The following is a 10,062-nucleotide window of genomic DNA, read 5'->3' on the forward strand; positions in this document are numbered from 1 at the left end:
CTGTCTGCTTCCCATGCATAAACAAATAAATATATTTGCTTTCATCCTGACTTGTCTTAATGATGATTTCACCATAAATCTGTAGTAGGATTGTTAGTTGAAGAATACGGTATCTAATGGGGGTTGGGAAGAGAATGTAAACCACAGGATACAGAAAATTGTTTTCTTACTCCTGCTGGTTTTTGCATCTGTAGATGCAGGGAGTGGGTTGTTATATAAAAACTGCCTGGCTGTCTTTGAGGAAGAGCGAGGCGTATGAAATTTGCCTAAGACCTGAAAAACAGTTGTCAAATTATCTTTGGAGTACCAGTGATGAACATTAGATTCCAGTAGAGCTCCCTTGGAAAGGGAAGGCAGGGAAGGCAGGAACGACCTGATGCAGTTCATTAGAGCAAGCCAAGTGAGAGTGTCTCTCTATGTGTGTATGTGTGTCTGTTTCTGTTCCTGTGTGTGTAATGATCAATAAATTTACTAGTGTAATGCTCTAGGAATACATTTGAATACGTTTCACCCTGATATTCAAAGCATAGAAGGGAGCATCTATACTGGGTTCAGAAGAACCTGCTGGTAAACTCAGCAGATTAATGATGTTTCACCTCAAATCCTGACAGTTTGGGGAAGGCAGATTAAAAACTTCACCTAGGCAAAAAGTAGTTTATATATTGGAGAGAGTCCCAAGCAAACAAAGTTGTCACTAATGCAGTGTGATCAGAGTCTGCCACATCAGGTGCTCGTTCTCACTTAGGACAAGTTTGAAGCTTGGGAAGCAGCCAGGAACCATGCCAAAGAAGCAGGTATCAGCACTAAAGAGGGTTTGAACAAGCACCTGAGGAGAGCTCAGATAGATACAGCCACCAAACAGCTAGTAGCAATGTTGGTATTGCTGAATATTGCCCGATTCCTGCAGACTGTTTAAAAAACAACAACATCAAAAAAGACAGGAGAAAGTATGACAGCAGAAATCAGAAGAATTACCTTGACGTCTTCTAAACAGTTAAGGCCCAAGACATGTGTTGAACTGTAGTTTATCCAATGAAATTTTATTGATGTTTTAAAACTTGGACAGACCCTGAAATTGAAAATTCAAGTCTTTGAAAAGCAGAAGCTTTAGTTTAGTATTTATTAAACCTCACAACTCTGCATACAAATGGATTATGAAGAGAGGGAGAGCTAGAAAACTATTTATTATACCTGAGGAATGTTATAATGTTTCTTACAGAGTAGTAGGAGATGTGAAATGACAAAATGAGGACAGGTGTCTCAGATTCTTGTGAAATACTTTCTGATACTGACTTACAGGTGGAGGGTTTGACATATCTGTGTTTTAACATTCAGAAGCAAAGAATGAGATGATGATAAAGAAAGATACAGAAAAGAAGATACAGCAAAATAAATTCAAACGTATTTGCAAAGCACAATAACAGGTCAGCTCTGTCATATGAGATCTACCATAAGTTTAAAGTGACTGTTGATGGTCCATATGGATTCCATATACTCTACATATCACAAAAAAGTGCAACCATGATAGCCTCAGAGGCCAGAGAAGAATTAGAAAGTGCATGAGGGCAGATTTCCAGCAAAAGTCAAGAGAACAGAGTAAGCTGATGTCAGTGGGAAGCTATGCTCTAGCGGGGGCTGTTTGAAGTTATCTTGGCAGAGCAAGCTCTCTGCAAAGAGCAGGCAGCGTTTGAAAATTGCTCTGGCCAACATGTGGGGTGAGGCAAAGAATTACAACCCTGTCAGCAAGGACTATCAGTAGTGTACTATAGTTTTCACAAATTGTTCATCCATTTTGTGTGCTTGGAGCTCAGAAATGGTATAGGTCAGTTCCCGTGCCTAAAGCATGGGGACGGGATGTCCCCATAAAGGGTGCTGGGTGAGATGCTGCTCTTTCAATTCTACTCCAAGAAACCCTGACCTGTGGCTTATTACTGGTTTTCTGTGTTGGTAAGGCTGAGCTGGGAGGTGATACAACAGTGTCTAGCCACAAGCTGAGGGATCTGCTAGACTGGGGAACATGCTGGGGGTCTGGAGAATAGCCATCAACCACTAATGAGATCCAGAATTCTTGGGTGGGAACTTTCTGAAGTCATTGAAATGGTTAATAAGCTTAATTACAAGGCAGGAAAGCTTCACCAGGTTATTCCATAGGTCCTACACACTGCAGGCTTGAAAAGCTTTTGTTGTGAAGTAGCTTTGAACATCCTGTAGAGCTGCAAAGAGGCATCCTGTACTTCCCTGCTCCCAGGTCTTCTCACTGAAGTCAGATGTCCTTTGGAGGACATCAAACTGAGGAAATGACATGAAATTATACTACTCCCAGAAAGCAGAATGCAGAGGGTCTTGTATATTTGTCTAGGAGTATTTTCTGAACAAGTATACCTGTTTAAAAGTTCACTCTAACCTCGCCAGAGACTACCAGACAGCGCAGAATAATGAAGTGTAAAGGGCTGGGATAACCTGTGGAGATAAGTGACTTCTTGAACAGGGCTCTGTCCCAGGTCATTTTACCAAAGAGTGATACAGTGGAAGAAGTAGGAGACAAGGCTTTTGTGTGGATTACAGATAATACCACACTGAGGCTGTGCCTGCTGTGTCAGAAGACAAGGCAGATAATTTACTGAGCAGCCTGAGCAATGCTAAGTTCTACAACCTGCCAAGCTTCACAAAGCTGCACATGCACTTAAAAAAATAGTAGTTTACATGCATCATGAATGTAGGCCATTGAGTTCCAGACAATTACTGATTTTGTTAATTTAGGAGGCAACTTTCTGACACCTAAAACCCCACTGTTCATAGAACTGCATTATTTGATGTATTGGTAACAGAGGCTGAGTGCAAAACCTGTGGGGTTTGAATTGAAAAAAAAATATAAACTATGAAAAATAATACACTTTTAGTCAATAACAGCAAGATGTGGTAGGGAGAGATGTTACTGCTCTCAGAGAGACTAATATAAAGACACAGGGAATTAGCTTGTACAAAAGAAAAAAGACCATTTATAGGGTTTCTTTCTTAGAATGGAATTCAATGTTATAGAACTCAATTATTACTGAAGATTTGTAGATGGCTTCAGTGGTATTGTTGCTTTTATTAAGGCTGTTTGTCAAAAGCATGCATCTGACAGGGCAATCTGAACATAGGCTTTGAACAGATTAAAGAAGCTTTCTGACCCTCCCTGTGCTAGCCTGGAACAGGAAAATACATGAATGATCCTGTCAGTGCTTCAGATGCAGGTCTATAGAGGATGCTTTTCTTGAGATGGAAAGGGAGTATTGCCTTTAAAACCAAGATATGAACAGAATTACTCCAGAATGAGTACATTGCCACTGTGTGGGCTATTAGGTGAAATACCATTTCCTCACTCACAAATTCACTGTCTGCAGGGAATAAACAGCAGTGACATTTTTGTCAATGTCTCATAATATTCATGGTAAATGTTCTTTATCCCTAAAGGGAAAAGCTTGATAACATTAAAATGAATTCAGTATGAAAGAGTGTAGTTTTGAATGAGTGAATGTTGGCAGGTCTGGTTACATATTTATTTCTTTGCCAAGTCCCTCTGCTCCAAGCATGTTGCCAAGCTGTGAGGAAATAGACAGATTCTCAACCATTTTCAGAACTTTCTATGAGTTACTCAATAACATTTTTTGTTGTATAGCGTGTTTTATGAGCACACAGAATGATAATAAAGTCATATTTTCTCTGAAGCAATGAACAGGATGCTGTGGAATACCTGCTGAGCTCCCACAAAAAATTCTGCTGTTCCTACTGAAAAAATTGAAAGCTGTCTGCTGTGTTAAGATGGTAAAAGCCTCTTTGCTCTCAGCTGGTTTGACATTTCATCAGGTATCATTCAGAAATAATGTAAAATCATGGAAACCACTGTGGAAATGCCATACTGCTGTATCTAGTTCATCTTGTGACAATTCAAGATTCCTGCTCCCTCTGGAGTTGCATAACTTCCTTTATCCTTCCAACTTCCATATGTATGGGAGAAAAAAGATGCTCAAATAGTCACAATTCGACAGTTCATTTTGCTATATTGGTAGAAAAATAGCCCTTTCAGCAGGAATCAAATTTTCAATTGTTTGTGCATTAGAAAGAGTGTCGATTGATTTGGCATATCAGCTGGCTTGTAATTGGCAAATCCATTGGAAGGAAGCATAGTCTGGAAGCACAAAATTATAATGAAGTGCATTTCCAAATTACAAAGATTGATGTGCCCAAACATGAGTTGAATGTCAAATTTCATTTATTCTATGGTTTAACTCATAAATCACTTGCTAAAATTTTGCATATAATATCCTGCATTTGTGATACCTTTATAACAGCTTACCTACTGTTAACCTGTTTCAACACACCTTCTGAAAGAACACTTTCAGATCTTTAGATTAAAGAAAAGGTCAATTGCAAATTTAATAGGGACAGTTTTAATAAGAGACTAAGAAAAACATGAGAATGTGACTCATTGTAAAGGAACTGTTAAATTATCCATATGGAAAAAAAAAGACATTAAATTCAGTCAGTCATAATCTTTGGTAAGTAAAAGAAGGACATATGGGGAGACAAGACAGGTAGAAAATTAGGTTTGACCTGGTAAAAGAATAGCATGGCAAAACCACCAATGTAGTTTAGGGTGGTTCAACAGAAGCATGGCTCCTCAGCATGGGGAGATGCTCCTTGCTATGCAAACATCACCTCTTGTGATCAGAGCAAAGTAGCAAGCACAAGTGCAGATTACAAGTTGTGCATGTGGCATTTCCATCCCCTTTGATGAAAACTGAATGTGCTTATCACAGGAAAGGCTCTAACCTAGAATTTGGAGTCTGGGAGGATGCATTTAAAAGGAAAAGCTAGAAGCGATAATCAGCAATTACCATGATAGATTCTACAAACACAAATTACACTGTTGAGAGTGATATGAATTATTACATGTCTTTACAAATGGGCTAAATTAAGGAGGGGAAAAACCCTTTGGCTATGTTTTTGGAAAATTTTCCTTGAACTTCCCAGATCATATGAGGTCATGTGTAAGTAATTGCAGAAATGGAAAAAGATTTCCAAAATATGTCTTAGCGTAGGAAACACAAGTATTTTCCAAATTCTAAGTGCTTAGCTTTGTAAATGCAAATATTTTCAAAATTTTAAATTTTATAAATGCAAATATTATTTAAAAAAGGTAACAAAAACATCTATCATATAGGATTAAGACAGGACATTGCAAATGTATGGTCTTCCCTCAGGCCTGGCTTTCCAGTGAGTGAGTATTTGAACCTGTCTTTTTGTACTTCTCAGGTACTACAGATTGGTTCCAGCTGTTAATCTGGGCAAAGCCTGCTCAGACAGGGTCCTGCAGAATAAAAACCCAGCACAACAGTGGCCCACAGGATTCTCACTTTAATCAATATTTTGCTGAAATGTTCTTGGAAAAGTTAATAACAATTTTCTATTCAGCATCTATAAACTGTGATTCTTTTTCTTTGAAAGTTGAGCAACATTTTGAGAGTGTACTAACTTAAAGTTACTTTTTCCAGGGACATTTTATGTCATCAAAATATTCTTCAGTTCAAATTTCAAGGCCTTTCAATCAGGCATGTCTCAAAGAAACGCTTGTAAAAATTTCTTGACGTGAGAAAATGAAAATACTGACCTTTAGTTCCATTCTTGGGAATGCGTAACGGCTCTGCTTGAAATCAAACTAAAAGTGTTTGATAGAAACATGGCAAGTTTTAGTCCAGGTTGTAGAGTTCAATAAAATTTAAACAGTAGTTGGGGCACCAGCTGAGTTTATCTCATGCATTAATTACCTTCTTATTTATAAGTTATGTAGTTCTCTCATCTCAAATAATTGTGATATCTTCCAGCTATTAAATTGCATTCTTGACTGTAGCTCCTGGGGTCTGTTAGACATAGAGTACAAAGTGGCATTGATTCTGCTCACTTGTTTTTCATTATCCTGTAGAAACTGAAAGTTGTTCCCTAAGAAGAATGAAGGTCAAATTGTTTAATTAAAAGAAGATTTGATTTTTTTTTAAATAGGGATGGAGACGGAGAACAGTCTGCAAGATATATTGAGCTCCAAAGAGTTTCAGTTTAATCTAGTTTAATTTAGCTTTAATTGCCCTGAATACCAAACTTATCTTAGAAGTCTAGGAAGTCCTTTGTTTTTCTTTTTGTCTCTTCCAGCTTTCTAACATTACATTTCTCTAGCTGTCTTTCATCAAATAAATCGTACATAAGCTATCTGTAATTCAGGTATCTCTGTTCTTTGTGTTCTCACCGAATTTATTTGTTTGGAGCCTGTGATTCTTTTCTATGCCAAAGATAAGGTGGAGCGGTGATTGAGAGCAGCCCTGCAGAGGAAGATTTGGTGTTGGTGGTTGGTGAAAAACTCAGCATAAACCAGCAGTGTGAGCCCACAGCCCAGAAAGACAATTAAATCCTGGGCTGCATCAAAACCAGGGTGGCCCATGGGTTGAAGGGGGTGATTCTCCCCCTCTGCTCTGCTCTTGTGAGACTCCCCTGGAGCACTGCATGCAGTTCCAGTACCACCCAACAGGAAGGACCTGGAACTGGTGGAGCAAGCCTAGAGAAGGGCCCCCAAGTGGGTAAGAGGGCTGGAGCATCTCCCCTGTTGAAGACAGGCTGAGGAGGTCGGGGCTGTTCAGCCTGGATTGGAGAAGGTTGTGTGGAGACCTCACAGCAGCCATCCAGCATCTGAAGGGGCCTGCAGGGAAGCCCAAGAGGGACTCTTTGTCAGGAACTGTAGTGATGGGACAAGGAGTGATGGCTGCAAGTTGAAAGAGAGGAAATTTAGCTTAGATATTAGGAAGAATTTTTTTACTGTGAGGATTGTGAGATGCTGGAGCAGCTGCCCAGGGGGGTTTTGAATGCCCCAACCTGTGCGATATTCAAAGCCAGGCTTTGAGAAGCCTGGTCTAGTGGCAGGGGAGGCTGGGACTAGATGATCTTTAAAGTCCATTTCAACTCCTTAATATTCTATGATTCTATGATTCTGTATCAAAGTCTGAATAATATGTTTTTAGATTATGTATGGTATTGGTAATGCATTCTAATCGGGCCAGGGAAAATCTCCATCCTTTATTGGATGCTGAGGGGAACTTGTAACCAAGCTGAGGAAAAGGCTGAGGTACTTAATACCTTCTTTGCCTCAGTCTTTAACAGAAGGACTGGTTTTCCTCAGCACAACCAGCCCTTGAGCTGGCAGTCAGGGCCAGGGAGCAGAACAGAGCCCCTGCAGCCCAGGAGGGAGCAGTGAGTGACCTGCTGCACCACTGAGACACTCACAGCTCCGTGGGGCTGATGGGATCCACCCAAGGGCGCTGAGGGAGCTGCTGGAAGAGCTCACCACGCCACTCCCAACTATTTATCACCAGTCCTGGTTAACTGGGGCTGTCCCAGGTGACTGGGGTTGGCCGATGTGGTGCCTGGATAAAAAAAACATGTTGGAAGGAGGATCGGGGAGCTCTAGGCCAATCAACCTGACCTCAGTGCCTGGGAAGGTTATGGAACAGATCATCTGGAGTGTGATCACATGGCATGCACAGCACAACCTGGGATCATGCCCAGCCAGCATGGGTTAAGGAAAGGCAAGTCCTGCTTGACCAGCCTGGTCTCCTCTTATGACCAGGTGACCCACCTAGTGGATGAGGGAAAGGTTGTGGATAATGCCTACCTGGACTATAGTAAAGCCTTTGGAATTGTCTCTCACAGCATTTTCCTGGAAAAGCTGGCAGCCCACAGCTTGGACAGGAGCACTCTTGGCTGGGGTAAGAGCTGTCTGGATGGTCAGGCCCCGGGAGTGGCGGTGAATGGAGTCAGATCCATCTGGCGAGTGGTCACCAGTGGAGTTCCCCAGGGCTCAGTATTGGGCCAGTAAAGATACTTAATCTCTTTATTGATGAACTAGATGAGGGGATAGAGTGTATCCTCAGTGAGTTTGCAGCTGACACCAAGTCAGGCAGGAATGCCAATGTGTGGGAGGGTAGGAAGACTCTGCAGAGGGATCTGGGCAGACGAAATCAATGGGCTGAGGTCAGAGGTGTGAGGTTCCATAGGGTGAAGTGCTGGGTCCTGTACTTGGGTCACAACAACCCCATACAGTGCTACAGGCTGGGACAGAGTGGCTGGAAAACTGCCAGGCGGAAAAGGACCTGGGTGTGCTGATCAATAGCTACTGAACACGAGCCAGTGTGTGCTCAAGAAAGCAAATGTCATCCTGGCTTGTATCAAAACTCGTGTGGCCAGCAGGACCAGGGCAGTGATTGTCCCCCTGTACTCAGCACTGGTGAGGCCACACCTCGAGCTCTGTGTCCGGTTCTGGGCCCCTCCCTGCAAGAAGGACATTGAGGAGCTGGAGTGAGTCCAGAGAAGGGCAGTAGAGCTGGGGAAGGGTCCTGAGAGGAAGACTTATGAGGAATGGCTGAAGCAGCTGGGGGTGTTTAGCCTGGAGAAAAGGAGGCTCAGGGGAGACCTGGTCCCTCTCTACCACTGCGTGAAAGGAGGGAGTACCCAGGTGGGCATCAGTCTGTTCTCCCAGGCAGCAAGTGACAGAACAAGAGGATATGGCCTCAGCTTGTGCCAGGGGAGATTCAGGTTGGACATCAAGTAGATTTTCTTCACTGAAAAGGTGGTCAAGCATTGAAATGGCCTGCCCAGTTACCATCGCTGGGAGTTACCATCCCTGGTGGAGTTATCATCCCTGGAAGTGTTCAAGAAACAGCTGGACGTGGCACTTAGTGCTATGGTTTAGTTGACAAGGTGGTGTTCAACCAAAAGTTGGTCCTGATGATCTTGTAGGTCTTTTCAAACCTATATTGATTCTGTGATTTTAATGGTTGTTTCTGTCCTTTATAACAGCTTCTCTCCCTCCAGCTCTACCTGAAAACATTTTCTAATGTATTTTTTTAACAAAAGAATTTCAAATATCTCTTTGTTGTGCCTTACACCTTAATTATCCTAAAATGTTGAGTTGCCAAGATTTTGATTTCCATTCAATTACTTCTCACTGGTGTAGCAGGAAAAAATCAAACTCAGTTTCTACAGCAACAGGAGTATGCTTCTAGTAGTATTCCTCATTTTATGGTTCTATCATTTGCATATTTTAATATAATATGCAAATAAGTGTAAATAGTAAAACTATTTTGCTCTTTTTAGACCAATGTGTTGAAGGGCTGGATATCTGAAAATGCATGCTGGACTGGGGGTTTTTTGTATGGTTCAGTAAAACATACTATCCTTTGCTTGCCTTCTTTGGGAAAGAAAGGGATGGAGATTGGAAAGTGTAATGCAAACCAAAAAACCACAATACCATCATTGCAAGGGGTGATGTGTCAATGGTATCTTGCTGTGGCATTTTTGTAAAAAGATGAAAGATAGATGTTTGAGGGCACAGTTAATGAAAAAGAATGATACTTGAAGCAGTTGATAAAACAACTGCTGAAGGGGCATGTCCTATTGATGGATGGTTTATCTTTTTCGAGTGAGCTCTATTGCAGGTAATAAATGCTGGCAAACAGTAACAGCCATCTAAACAGAAGGTTTAGAAATCACCACACCTCTGATTAGCTTTAACAGAGCAGTATTTGCTTGATATTGACAGAATCTCAGTATAGATAAATTAAGATCTTTCAGGGAAGATCATGTTTATCTAATGAAAGCTTTTTGTGGGACAAGGTATTTAAATTCTGATAGTGTTGGTAAATAAGGTCCAATTGATTTTTTTGTTTCCTCACAGCATTTCTATTGTTCTAAAATCTAGCCATGGCAATGGTCTAATAAAATGGTTGGGAAAAAATTTGATGAACACGTGCTGAGTTTTTTAAAGATTAATGTAAGAAAACTGAATTTAAAAAGATCAGCAGGAAAGCATGATAAATTTGTAGAAAAATCTCCTGCAGGGTTTTTCCTTGTTTTCTGTTTTCTTCAGATCACTTTTTAAACTTTTTTTTTTTTAAAGTGCTGATACAAATACTTCAAAAATACAGGGGCAGACACATTCACATTCTGCTGTTCTTAAAAAATTCTCAAAGGAAATCA

Source organism: Fringilla coelebs, assembly GCF_963513975.1.
Source record: "Fringilla coelebs genome assembly, chromosome: 2".
Taxonomy (NCBI): domain Eukaryota; kingdom Metazoa; phylum Chordata; class Aves; order Passeriformes; family Fringillidae; genus Fringilla; species Fringilla coelebs.